Source organism: Crocuta crocuta, unplaced genomic scaffold, assembly GCF_008692635.1.
Source record: "Crocuta crocuta isolate KB4526 unplaced genomic scaffold, BGI_CrCroc_1.0 scaffold32, whole genome shotgun sequence".
In the NCBI taxonomy this organism is placed as follows: domain Eukaryota; kingdom Metazoa; phylum Chordata; class Mammalia; order Carnivora; family Hyaenidae; genus Crocuta; species Crocuta crocuta.
The window spans coordinates 3809244-3823665 of NW_027529424.1; the positions used below are offsets into that span (position 1 = coordinate 3809244).

Sequence of the window (14422 nt, forward strand, 5' to 3'; positions counted from 1 at the left end):
ACTTACAAGGGCCTTTCCTATTCTAAGGATATCAATAAAACTCTTCCCATATGTTCTACCTAGCATTTTGATGCTTTCACCTTTCATATTTAAAGATCTGATCCAACTTGAATGTATATGGTGTGAAGTGTGAAGGAGAGCTCTCCCCCAAACCTCCAAGCCAAAACATTTATGCAGGTACTCAAATGCCACGAAATTAAAAAGGCATCTTTTCCACTGTTTTGAAATACTAAATATTATTTTGTTCTAAATGTTCATATGGTAGGTTCTGTTTCTGAATTTCCTATTCTGCTCCATTGATATTTCTATTCATGAGGACACAAAAAACACCAATCCTCAGGTGAAAATTGCAACTGCAATGAATCTACATAAAATTGAAAGGCACTGTAGGCAATGCTAACAGAAAAGAGGCAGGCTGGCAGAAGACGGTTTACGGTCTCATAAAAGGAAGTGATAGCTAGAATATACCAACTATTCTTGTAAACCAACAGTAACAAGACAGGAAGCTCATCAGGAAAAAAATAAATAAGGAATATGATTAAGCAGTTTACAGAGAGGAAATCCAAGTGACTAAGAAGTGAGAGATGTTCAATGTTACTGGTAAACAAAAGAACTAGAAGTTAAAACTACCATAAGCCATTATTTTATACCTACTGGGTTGGCAAAAATTAGATAACTAAAAAATAACAAGTATCAGCAAGAGTGCTGGGCAACAAGAACCTTCATGCACCACTGCTGGGGGAGGTGAAATGAATACAACCCCTCCACGGAGCCCCTCGTCAGGGCTTAACTAGTGAAACTACGTCCTATGATCCAAAATTCCCATTGCTCAGTCTATGCTGTGGGAATTCGCCAGGAATACAGGGGAACTTTGCTTGCCGCGGAGCACAGCTCGCGGGAATCTAGATTCATCGCCCGCTAAGGACTCCGAGAATAGTCAAACCCTGGTGGACGCCTTTACTGTGGAATACTGGACCCCAGTCAGAAGCAATCCGCTGGACAGTGGCACAGACAGGTCTTGAAATGATTGAAAAGCTATAATCAGATTCTTAGCACAATTCCACTTATATAAATTTCACACACACACACACCACTGTATTTTACACTTGTACCCAGAGACACAGGCCAGTGGCAGGGACGGGTTGGCACAACATGACTGTCCTAGAGCATATACCTGCTCTGCCTCATTTGCTGGATACCTTCTTGCTTCCTGCATGTACCTCGCTCCTACTGCTGGAGAAACGGAAAAGGAAGATGACCTGAAAGTTTGGAGGGGAATGATTCATCGGGTCACTGTATCCCCTGGGAAACGTGTGAAAGGTCCAGCATCTAAGGAGATGATGCAGCACTGATGGGTTCGGACTCAATGAAGGAAGAGGAGACCTATGTAGTCTAGAAACCGCAGGGCAATGCAGGAGGGAAGTGCTTTCAAAGGAAGGAGAAACCACTAAGATAAACCTTCCTTGGATCACAATTTAGCCCAAAATCAACCAGGGAAAGGTTGATCTGGTCCAGTTTACTGAAGAATCGAAGCTGGAACAAATATATGAAGTTCCCTCACCTTCAGCTGTTCGGCTTTGTACCTGCTAGGTGGGGGGAAGGGAAGCACACCTTACAAGATGCAGGTGCCCCACAGACAGGCTACACGAAACCACAGAGATCTCTGCCTTTGTTAGTGCTTGAGCGTGAAGGGAAAATTATCCATCTTAACTGAGTGATGTGGAACTAATTTTGCTCAGGGTGCCTTTGTGACACTTTAAAAAGAGAACTGCTCCCACTCTTTGCCAAGGTAAACTCTTTATGAAAGAAAAGAGCCAGATTGGGTCCTCGGATGCTGAACCCCATGGGCCTGTAGTTCACAGGCCCTCATGCTTTGTCTAGATACTACCGTTAACCAACAGGGCTAAGACTCAGGCAGCAGAAGCACAGCTTAGCTGGGAAAGGGGTAGAAATAATCCTAGAAACAGCCCCCTTCCCACATCTGGTTGTACAGGAGGGAGGGTCAGGTTATGAATAACGGCCAGGACCACTCTCAGACTGAGTCCGTCAGCTCAGTCCCTCTACTTCTATTGACAGCAATTCTGTCAAGACTTGTTCCAAAATGTAGAAAAAAAATCTTAGGAAAGGAATGATCTTTAAAGCTCTGTCCTGAGAAATCTCAATATGATGATTTTAAAAAGCAAAGCCGCTTTCAAAGGTACGGGGAGAGGGTCTGACCTTCAAGAACATTAAAAACGAGTTTCATAGTCGTAACTGTTTCTGAGTCACCACAGCTCATTATCATGAATGGGCTTTTTCATATGGTTAAGCAGTGGGTGAAAATAAAGAGAACAGCCATTTTTGCTGGAATGTACACATTGCTAGATGAAACACTCAGTAAACACAAAATAGCCATTGTTGGCCTTAATGCTAGTAGCTCTCCACAACATCCATTCATCTGAACACAAAAGCACGTGATAGGCACTTAGCTCTGATTTACCCGAACAAAAAAGGCAAGAGTCCTATAATTTCTATCTGGTCCTGCCTTAACTCCTACTTAGTGTGTGTTAAAATAAGTTATTTATAACAAGAAACTAACTAGAAGATGAAACTATGAATGATACCAACTCTTTATTTTTTCTAAGTTTATTTTCAAAGAGAAAGAGAATAAGCACAGGTGAGGGGCAGAGAGAGAGAGAGAGAGGGAATCCCAAGCAGGCCCCACGCTGTCAGTGCAGAACCCAGCTCAGGGCCTGATCCCGTGAACTGTGCATGAGATCATGACCTGAGCACAAAACAAGAGTCAGAGACTTAACTGACTGAGCCACTCAGACACCCCTTTTACTTTTTTTTTTTTTAAGATTTTATTTTTAAGTAATCTCTACACCCAATGCGGGGCTCAAACTTATAGCCCCGGAATCAAGAGTTGCACAGTCCACCGACTGAACCACCCAGGCACCCCTCCTATGGTTTTATGAACCCAATCATAAGTAAGAAGGAAACTGAATATGGATATTCTCCTTTCTATTATTCAACTTAACTAGGGCTTTAACAAAAATTTAGACTAAATGAACCATTTCATTTCTCCCCTAAAAACAATGTACCAGACTGACTCCCCGAAGATGACTTCACGCCGGGTATCCCGGCCTGTGCAGACGCTGTTCCGAGAGAGGGAAAAAAGCTGTTGGTCCTGCACATCTTCCTGAGTTTTCTACTCTCAAAATCCTTGTTAAAATTAAAATCCTCAGTAGAGCGTTCACCAGTGAACTGTAAGGGCTGAAATAACCCTTCTAAACTCCAGGAGTACTTCTCCCACCACAGGCCTGGCGGAGCTCACACGGGGTTGGCTTCCCAGTCCGGACCGCCAAGAGACCACCCATCTGCAAGAACAGGGGGCTTTCAGTGTCACCAGACCCCGGCCTGACCTGGTCTCTTCCACCCTGTTTTCCACAATAGAAACATTTGATCGGCCTGGGCTGCTTAATGCTCTGTGCGGTTTCCGAGCCGGGTTTTGACTGGCTCGCCTGTGGCTCTCCTCCAAAGCCTCGCTCAAAACCTCAAACACACCTTCCCAACCCCTGCTTCCTGTCGCTGCTCGTCACTGACCTCTCCACCGGCTCCCTCAGGACCTACTGCTTATATTTCACCTCTCGTGGACGACATCATGCTATATCTTTGTCACTCTGATGCATCAGATCACATCAAGTTTCACTGGGCAGGGAATTCTTTTTTCTTCAATTAGACTGCTAGGCCTTGTGAGCGAAGATCTCTCGCTCGCTCTCTTTTTCAGTATAACCACAGGACTTTGGAAAACAGCTGCCACAAAACAGAGACTTCCTATTCAGTCCTTAACAAAATTTGCATTTTAAAACTATCTTATTATTATTATTTTTTTAAATTAGAGTATCCTTAAAACAGACCTTTGATCTAAAAGAAAAGCTTAGGGGCACTAGGCTCAGGAAGTGGAGTGTGCAACTCCTGATCTTGGGGTTGTGGGTTCAAGTCCCATGTTGGGTATAGAGTTTACTTAAAAATACAATCTGAAAAGAAAAGAAAAGCTTAAACACTTAGGAGTCGTTTCAAAAATGGTAACTTCAGGGGCACCTGGGTGGATCAGTCAGTTAATAAAGCCTCTGATTTTGGCTCAGGTCATGATCTGGCTGTTGGTGGGTTCAAGCCCCGCATGGGGCTCTGTGCTGACAGCTTGGAGCCTGGAGCCTCCTTCAGATTCTGTGTCTCCCTCTCTCTGCCTCTCTCAAAAATAAATAAACATTTAAAAAAAATGGTAACTTGGTTGTTATGACCATTCTTCATCTTTCTATTATATCCATAGACCACAGCAGCCAAATTTAGGAGAAGGTACTTTCATTCAACCTGTATATTTCATATATATTTCAGTCAAGGGCAAATGAAGAGCACAGCGGAAGTAGCTTTAAATACAGCCATAGAGGAGATGCTTCACTTAGCCTCACGAATTATGATCTGCTAAAAAGTTGGTGCCAATAAATACATTAGACTCACCTAACCAGTAATGCTTCCCAGTATTAACATGTAATAAATATCAGGATAAATGCATGTATGTGTACATCTGTAGGTGTGATCCACACCCAAAATTAACTTAAAAAATAAGCCCCTAACAAATAAACAGCTGAAGTAACAATAAATACATAGTAACTATTCTTTAGTAGATGCTTTTTCTCAATGTCCCAAAAACAAAAACCTTGGAAAGACCAGAAAGCTTCCAAAACACACTCCGTAAGCCAGCAGGCCAACTGGGACTGGCCCCCAGCCCTGAAGATCAAAGGAAAACCCTCCTCAGGTAGAAGCTGGCTGGTGCTGGTGGTAGAGACTTAGTTTTGTTCTGGAATTTTAAAATGTTGACGCAGTCAAGGGTTTAGCATCTTTTCCATGTGATTTTTGCTTTTCCTCTGAGTTGGTTTTTTCCCTCTTACTACTACAACATCTTCTGTAAGAATTTAGGACCTTAAACTCTAACTGGTACTCAAGGGTATTAAATACAATTACACATTTTATTTTTTTATTTTTATTTTTTTTAATTTTTAATGTTTTATTTATTTCTAGGAGAGAGAGAGACAGCGTGAGCAGGGGAGGGTCAAAGAGAGAGGGAGTCACAGACTGAAACAGGCTCCAGGCTCTGAGCTGGCAGTCAGCACAGAGGCCGACGCGGGGCTCGAACCCACGAACCGCGAGATCATGACCTAAGCGAAAGTCGGACGCTTCACCGACTAAGCCACCCAGGCGACCCTACAATTACACATTTTAAAGGCTGGTAATTTTACTTCTCCAGAACAATTACCATGCTTTCATTTAGATTTTTTTTTTCTTTTGAAAAACTCTTGTCTAAACCATGTCGAACAACAAGATTCATTTCAGACTGTCTCAACTGTGAATTGTTTCAGCTCTTTATAGGAGACGGCAACTTACTGAGGACACGCAGCACATGAGAATAATTGATGCGCCTACATTTAAGCAATCAAGTTCAGGGTAGAGGCCTCCCCTAGCTAGGCTGGGTTAATAGGCCCTGAGGGCCTCCTACCATCCGTTTCCTATCCCAAGATGTGGAAATTAGATTTTCAAATAAAACCTCATCTGAAAACAACTTTGACGGGGCGCCTGGGTGGCTCAGTCGGTTAAGCTTTCCAACTTCGGCTCAGGTCATGATCTCATGGTTTATGGGTTCCAGCCCCGCATCAGGTTCTGTGCTGACAGCTCAGAGCCTGGAGCCTACTTCTGATTCTGTGTCTCCCTCTCTCTCTGCCCCTCCCCGGCTTACATTCTGTCTCTGTCTCTCTCTCAAAAAATAAATAAACATTTAAAAAAATGAAAACGACCTTGACTAGATTTCAGAAGAGTTCCTTGTAACCAAAAGGAATGACCCGCACAACATGAGGAAGTAAACAGAAAAACATCAACAAGAGCCAGATCTAGTTATATTCTTATTCTTAGCTCATCAAAAATACTGACATTCTATATGCTCATTGCATTTCTGTATTCTTAAACAAATTTTAAAAAAATTTTTATATTTTAATTTTTTGTTTTGTTTTTGAGAGAGAGGAGGGGGATGGGGAGAAGGGGCAGAGAGAGAGGGAGAGAGAGAGAATCCTGAGCAGGCTCCACACTGTCAGCACAGAGCCCAGTGCCAGGCTCGATCCCATGAACCGTGAGATCATGACCTGAGCCGAAACCAAGAGTTAGATGCTTAGCCGACTGAGTCACCCAGGCTCCCCTTAAACAAATTTTGTAAAAGATAAAAAAATCCCCATTTAACTTTTACTTTTGTTAAACAAGTTTGTGTGCTTTTTCTGAATTTATTCAGTAAACATTACCAGAACACCCACTGCATGCTACAATGGTGAGATAAAATGTCATACTTCTTACTTAGAAGTAATAATTATGTCTTATTATTATATAATGCTATTTTTTTCTGAGAAACTCAAAATTCTTAGTTGAATGTTTCTTTCATCCTCACAACAAAAATAAAGCCCAGGTAGTGCACATTCACAGAGCACTGGTGTTTATAACACCTGGTTAGACTGGAAGAAGGAAACTGATTGACATAATCTTATCTCATGGTCAACAGATTTAAATCCAAGCCAGTGGGGGCCAAAGCTCACACAAGACATCCCGCTGGGTCAACCCGCCCACTGCCTCGCACATTTAACCCCCTCTTCCAAGACCTCTTTGCTAGCCAGCCCTGCTGCTGTGGATACACAGATAGAGGCTCCCTTCTTCCACACCTCCTGGGAACACCTTCTGTGAGAACGAACATCCCAGTAACATGGGAATTAGCTAAGAAATAAACAATATTTAAATATACTGTTTTTACATGAGTTTTCCAAGTTCACTGACTGCATTCTTACAAGGGTTGAAAAGGGATGGGTCTAACCAGCCCACTATTATCAAATTCAGTCACAGGACATTGCCATTTGTGTAGGTCAAAAATAGCTGAATATTGGTAATTTTACATGGTTAACCTAATGTTCTTGGAAGAGAACTGATAACTAGACATTGGAAAAAAATATTCCTTAAAATGAAATTGTAGTGTAAGTATGCTTTTACTCCACGTTGATACTAAAATGTTCTTCCTCCGAAGACACCTCTAAAATCACAACAGGAGACCTCAGGGGAAAGAATGTCTACTACACAGCATGTTCACCACACATACTTTGTAGGGACATCTGATGCAGAAAGTGAAGTTGCCTACACTCGCAGGAGCTCAGTCAACAAAGTCACTGGTTATCTAGGGTACATGGAGGGCAATTTAACATATGAGGAAACTAAAGGTCCAAAACCCTTAAGTTGATTTGGCAAGTCAGAAGGAGCTGTGTCCAGGTCCTTCATTCTCTGCTCTGGAATAATGGTTTTCTTTTCAACTCTTCTTGCACCAAAACATCTATTCAAGATTTGACATATTTGGAGCTACCCCTTGTCTGTACCATCTTATCTCGTATCTCTTTCTTCTTTTTGAATGTTTTATTTATTTCTGAGAGAGAGAGAGAGACAGCGTGAGCAGGGGAGGGTCAGAGAGAGAGGGAGACACAGAATCTGAAACAGGCTTCAGATTCTGAGCTGGCTGTCAGCACAGAGCCCGATGTGGGGCTTGAACCCACAAACCATGAGATCATGACCTGAGCCGAAGTCGGACGCTTAACTGACTGAGCCACCCAGGCGCCCCATATCTCATATCTCTACCCTCCCTTCCTCAACCCTGAACATCCCATTCAATGTCAAGTTACTCCCTGGGTATACAGACGTCTACTCCACAGCAGAGCCAGAAGACAGGACCTATTGTCATAACCCAACCCATAAACCTTCCATGGTTCATGGCCCCAGACACCAGGCTAAGCTCCTCAGCATGATGACCAAAACCACATTTCAACCATTCTGATTTCCCAGTAGCCTCCCCTTGTTGGCCCAGCCCCACCATTACAGCCTCCAACAGACATTCTGATGCCCTGAAAGAAAGAGCAGCTCTGCAACTCCGCTCCCAAAAGAGAGCAATGGGCCTCTGCTACGGCTTCCTGTGGACATTTATCCTACCTCCTTTATTAGATCATGGATTTCTCAAAGGCAAGGACCACACCTTATCCATCTCTATATTCCCAGTTGTGCCTGCCATGGTAGGAACTTAAATGCTCGCTAAACCTCCTCAAACCTTCTGAATCTTTACAGGAAAAAATACCAAGTGCACCATCTTGGAAGGAGGCAATTGGCCAAACTCGCCTGTGTATATAGAGTCCAGCGTAAAAGAACACATGCATCTTTTTTCCCCCACACAAGATAATTTCCTTAAGTAAAATTGGGCAACATAAACTATTTTAAGTACATCCACAGAATTAGGTTTGTAAAAAAAAAGCCATCATGAATCCTTAATTTACCATCTTCAGTTTCAAGGTCTGAGGGGCCTGAGAAGTCGTTTAGTGCTACCCCAAATTTCGCAGACCAGCAAACCAAGTTCCAGAAATGCAAAGTGGGGAACCCTATAAAATATTAGGCAGACTCCCTCACTTCCAGCTGAGCATTGCTTTTTTCCCCTATGTCAGGCTCTATTAATCTGTTAATTAAAACAACAAACCAACAAGTGTATCTGCAGACATCAGAAAGAGAAGCATATGAGGACTGGTAGGTTTGTATACCCAGTGACTGGCTGGGGGCACAGCACAGTGCAGGTGGTCAGGCTACAAATATTGCTGAATGAACAAAGGAACACCTGAGGCCTTTGGAACAATAACTAAAATGGGCAGAATATTAAATATTTCAAAGTGCCAGTCAGAACATTAGTCTCCTAGGAGGAGCAGCAGAAGCCTGAAAAAGGAAGCTGGGGGAAAAACCCCAAAACAACAGAATGAAAGTCTGAGAAGGAACGTAACACACAAACCAAGGCCTATAAAAATAACTACACTGGGGCACCTGGGTGGCTCAGTTGGTTAAGAATCTGACTCGGTTTTGGCTCAGGTCACGATCTCAAGATTTGTGGGCTCGAGCCCTGCATCTCTTAGTGCAGAGCCTGCTTAGGATTCTCTCTCTCTTCCTGCTTAGGATTCTCTCTCTGCTCCTACCGCGACTTGCATGCTCTCTCTCCCTCAAAATAAATAAATAAACTTAAAAAAATAACTACGTCCACTCACATGCAAGATTTTGGCAATATAAAAGCTAACACAGAAGAGAATCAAGTCCTTGAATAGCTGTATCTCCAAAGAAGACCTACAAGTGGCTAACAAGCACATGAAAAGTTGTTCAACACTATTAGTCATTAGGGAAATGTAAATCAAAACCACAGTGAGCTACCACTTCATGCCCACAAGGATGGCAATTTAAACACATGCACACACACACACACACACACACACACACACAATGACAAGTGTTGGCAGGTTGTGGAGGACTTGAACCCTCATGTGTTGCTGGTGAGAATATAAAACAGTGCAGCTGCCATGGAGAATGGTCTGGTGATTCCTTGATAGGTTACACGTAGAATTACTATATTACTCAGGAATTTCACTCTTAGGTACAGACCCCCCAAAAGTTAAAACAAGTGTTCAAACACAAACTAGTAGTAAACAAATATTCATAGCAGCACTACTCACAATAGCCAAAAGGTGGAAACAACCCAAATGTCTACGAACTGATGAATGGATCAACAAATTGTGGTCTCCCCAATGAAATCTGATTCAGCCACTTAAAAACAAAGGGATGAAGTGAGGGGCGCCTGGGTGGCTTAGTGAGCTGGCTGTCCAACTTCGGATCTGGTCATGATCTCATGGTTTGTGGGTTTGAGCCCTGCATCAGGCTCTGTGCTGATGGCTCAGAGCCTGGAGCCTGATTCTGTGTCTCCCTCTCTTTCTGCCCCTCCCTCACTCACACTCTATGCCTCAAAATAAATAAATAAAAAATAAAAAGGATGAAGTACAAATGCATGCTATCACATGGATGAGTCTCAAAAACATTGCTAAGTAAAAGACGCCAGCCACAAAAGACCACATACTGTACGATTCCGTTTATATGAAATATCCAGAACAGGGGAAGAAGATTAGTGGTTGCCAGGGAATGGAGTCGGGAGGAAATGAAGAGTGACTGCTTAATGGGAATGGAGTTTCCTTTCAGGGTGATGAAAAAGTTCTGGAACTAGATAGTGGTAATGGTTGTACAACACTGTGAATGTACTTTTTTCTTTTTCACACTTGAAGTATGTGCAGTTTACTATACGTCAGCAAAGACATTTAAAAGAAAATAAAAAGGATGGGAAAAGATACATCAAGCCAATATTCACAACAGCAGCAATGAGAAGATCACTTCTGGCTATGTTACATCAGGCAAAATGGATTTTAAGGCAAAATCCTCATTAATGATGAAGATAACTATGTAATAGTAAAAAGTTCAATTCCTATTAGATACTGTCTACCAATATAAACTTATAAATGCACATTGTTAGATACTAACATATAAAGTTGTATGCATGAAGCCTCAGAATATTTTCTAGCTTAAAATACAAAGTGGATATTAAGGGCACCTGGGTGGCTCAGTCAAACGCCCGACTTCAGCTCAGGTCATGCTCTTGGGCATCTGTTGGTTCGAACCCCGCGTTGGACTCTGCTGACAGCTCAGAGCCTGGAGCCTGCTTTGGATTCTGTCTCCCTCACTCTCTGCCCCCACTCACTCTCTCTCTCTCTCTCTTTCTCTCTCTCTCAAAAAATAAAGAAATATTTAAAAATATATATGGAGTTACTGACAAATCCCCCATTACAGTGGTATTTCTCAATATACAGATCTTCCCTGACTTATGATAAGGTTCTATCTCAATAAACCCATATTAGGTTGAAAATATTTTAAGCTGAAAATGCATTTAATACACAGAACCTACTGAACAGAGCCTACCTTAAAAGTACTCAGAATACTCGTATGAGCCTATAGTTGGGCAAAGATCCTCTAACACAAAGCCTATTTGATAATGAAGTGCTGAGTATCTCATGCAACATACTAAATACTGTAATCGAAGAATAGAATGGCAGGATGGGTCAGAATGGCTGTCGGTGGATGGGCTGTCTGCCCTCGATCGCTAGCTGCCTGGGAGCCACCCAGCATCTGGGAGAGGACTGACCACAGGTCCCTAGTCTAGGACAAGATTCAAATTCCAAATACCACGTATGGTTTCTACTGAATGTGTATCACTTCTGCACCATTGTAAAGTCTAAAAATCATTAAGTCGGGGACCTCCTGTACTTCTCTCAATCGTTGATACATTAAGTGGACACAAAGTTAGTGAGGAATAATTCAATTAATAAGGTTCATTTAGTGGATATCTGTAGATCTCTATAGAAAACATTTTTATAAATGTTTATTTATTCTTGAGAGAGAGAGAGAGGCAGAGAGAGAGGGAGACAGAATCCCAAGCAGGCTCTGCGTTGTCAGCACAGAGCCTGACATGGGGCTCGAACTCACGAACACAAGATCATGATCTGAGCCAAAATCAAGAGTCAGATGCTTATTCAACTGAGCCACCCACGTGCCGTTCAAATGAAAGAAAACACAGTCTTCTCAAACACATCGAATGTGAATGTACTCAATGCCACTAATCTGTACACTTTAAAATGATAAACTTGATTTTATATATATATACACATACATATGTACATATATATTTTTTACTACAATTTAAGAAATAAAGAAATTCAAGTCTTCATAGTGCTACGATTTCTGGAACTACCCACCCAGTCTTAAGATCTGCATTCATAAAGCACTATCACAGCTCTCTCCAACAAGGTGGAAATGTTCTGCCCTCCACATTCCTTTACCTTGAATCCTGACCACATGGATTATAAACCCAGCACCTACTTTCTTAAAATAGGTTTCACTATTAATGCTGCGAAGTCTAGAAGAGGGACAAGGGCATTACTGAGAGGTGGAGCCTCACTGCAGCTCTCCACAGTCAGAGGCTACTTACTACTAGTGAGTCCACTCTATTAACCCCACTATGCCAGTGTGGACAGAGGCTTTTCTGCAATGGCCAGCAGATGCCCTTCAGGATTCAAGAGGGGTGTGCTGCAGCGTCTCAGAGGCAGAGCGGCAGGGCCTGGCCTCAGAGCATGCAGGCAGCTAGGAAGCCACCAGCACCACCACCAGAAAGGGCAATGGAAACTGAAATGCAATGCTGCCCTTCGGCAAAGCAAAGGGCTCAAGTTCTGGGATGCTCCTAGGATTCCCTGGCACCTACCCCCGCGTATGGCCTCCATGCCCCTGGCGGCTGTCCCACAACGGTGGAGATAAGGTACACCTGAACTTGTGTTCCAGAGGCTCCCCTGTTCTCAGCTCTGCTCCACTCAAGCCTTTCACCTCCCTTCCTTCGGGCTTCAAGGCTCCACTCTACCTCATGCAGTTAGTTATTTGAGATGATCTTTAGAATCAACACAGGGTGCCAACTATAGGCTCCTTAGGTGTCTGAGAACTTTGGAATCAGGGCCAGGTGTATCTTCAGCTCCTGATGAAGGCTTACTTGATCTGATTTTAATCAGTCTGGGCCATATGGCTGTTATCTAGATATGCCTGTGTGCCCAAAGATGAACTCAGAACTCAGCATGGTACATGTGGTCAGTCTCCAAATATCACTGCATGAATTAATGAGCACTCAGCCCCTGTACCCAAGTAGGCAAAGCAGCACTGTCACAGAGTCTGACACACTCCGATCTCTTTAAAAGCATCTCACATCTTTTCAGCCTTCTCTAAATTATCACTAGTCAATATTACTCTAATTTTGGCTTCCTGATTTTTAGTAATGGAGAAAACGTGTTGCTTTTAGATAGTATCCAAAATTTCCAAAGAAAAGCTCAGTTGAAACGCTGCAACCAATGAATCTATCCAGTCACTTAAAAGTGGCTATTATTGGTCTGGGCAAGAAAATACACAAGATTCCATACATACGCTGTCAAGTTTGGCAAGAGAGATTTCAGACAACTTCCGTCCTTTCCACCCAATCCCAAGTAAATAGGGCATTTGTTTGTATTTCCACATTGGCCTCATGAACGAAAATACCTCCTCCACCTAGAAAAACAATCTGTAACATTCAGACATGGAACTCCGAGGGCTAACTTTTTAGTGCATGCTAGAGCCCTAAGTATGCAGTGCTTTAGAAAAATACAGTAGAAAAGTATCTTTAATAAACATCTCTTCTGTGAGCATCTTTCGCAAGTTCACACTTACACCTGGCTTGGTATTTCTGTATTTTTCAGAAACACAGATTAAAAGAAAAATGTTCTCCATTAAAATGAGTTGTCAGAAGTAACTTTCTTCCCACAGTCTTCCTGCAACAGACCTGAACGTTTGTTTTATTCTGTGGCAGGGAGGGAGTCACAAAATATTACTTTCAAGTTTTCTGCTCTGTACCAACTATCCTGCCTGGCAAAGAGTTAAAAGAGTTTTCTGAGGTTAGTTCCTGCAGTTAAAAAAAAAAAAAAAAAAAGCTTAAATTTAGACTCCGTAAAACAATACTGGGAAACTTAAAAAGCCTTGGAGAAATACTGGAGTTTATTGTATTGCCTTTTGTTAAGTTGCATCACATCGGCCACATTTTCTTCTCCTTTTTTAATCCCTTCCGGCCCCGAATTAACTGCAGATCCTACGCATTCCCACTCGATTCAGTTACCTGCTGGTGATCCGAGGCTGGAGAGCGGGGGTGGGGGTGGGGTGAGGGTGGGAACAAGAATCTACCGGTCACTTCGCACAGGACCCGAGTTTAACAGATGGCTTTGGCTACCTGTGTCAATATTAGCCTCCCAGCCTCCTCTCCGCAGCCACAAGGAGCAGAGCTCCCGGGAGATCGAGGACCGGGGCGGCAAGGCCGGCGACGAGCCTGGAACGACTCCGGGGAAGGGCCGTGGGGACAGAGGAAGGGTGTTAGGGACAACTCGTAACCGCTCCGCGCCCAAAGTTAAACACGTGCCTCGGACACCTTGCAGCCCCCGAGCAGGACATCCTCGGAGCCGAAAACAGCCGCGTTCTCCTCACCTCCCGAACCTAGGGCGCACACGAATCCCTAAAATCCCAAAGGGGGCACCGGGTCGACCACGGTCCCTCGGGTTGCGCGTCTTTCCTAACTTCCAGGAGTCGGGGCAAGCGAGGCGGAGGGGAGTAGCGCGCACGGAGAGATCCGCGCAACTCGGGCACCAGCGGGGCGGCGTGGGAAGCGCAGAGCGCCGGGCCACAAAAAAGGGGGGTCACCTTTGTCTATCTGAAACCCACCCGAGCCCAAGCCTCCCTCTACAGACTCCAAACGGCGCCCCGCTCACCGACGTGCCAGGCGAGGTCACCGGCTGCCAGGGCACCCTCTCAACTTCTGACCCAGTCGGGGATCTCAAAGTCCGAACTCACCTGGAAGGAGCTCCCGCCCCGGGGACCGCAGGTGCCCACCCGGACCCGACCGCGACGCGGA

At 43.7% G+C, this 14422-nt stretch overlaps 1 protein-coding gene across 1 annotated transcript in view; it reads right to left on the reverse strand.

The window, feature by feature from the left end:
• Positions 1-14416, reverse strand: part of PROSER2 (proline and serine rich 2) — a 44951-nt gene extending 30535 nt beyond the window's left edge. The window contains 1 exon segment of the mRNA XM_077758518.1: positions 14362-14416. The gene's annotated coding sequence lies outside the window, so the exon portion shown is untranslated.
• Positions 14417-14422: the final 6 nt, after the last annotated feature.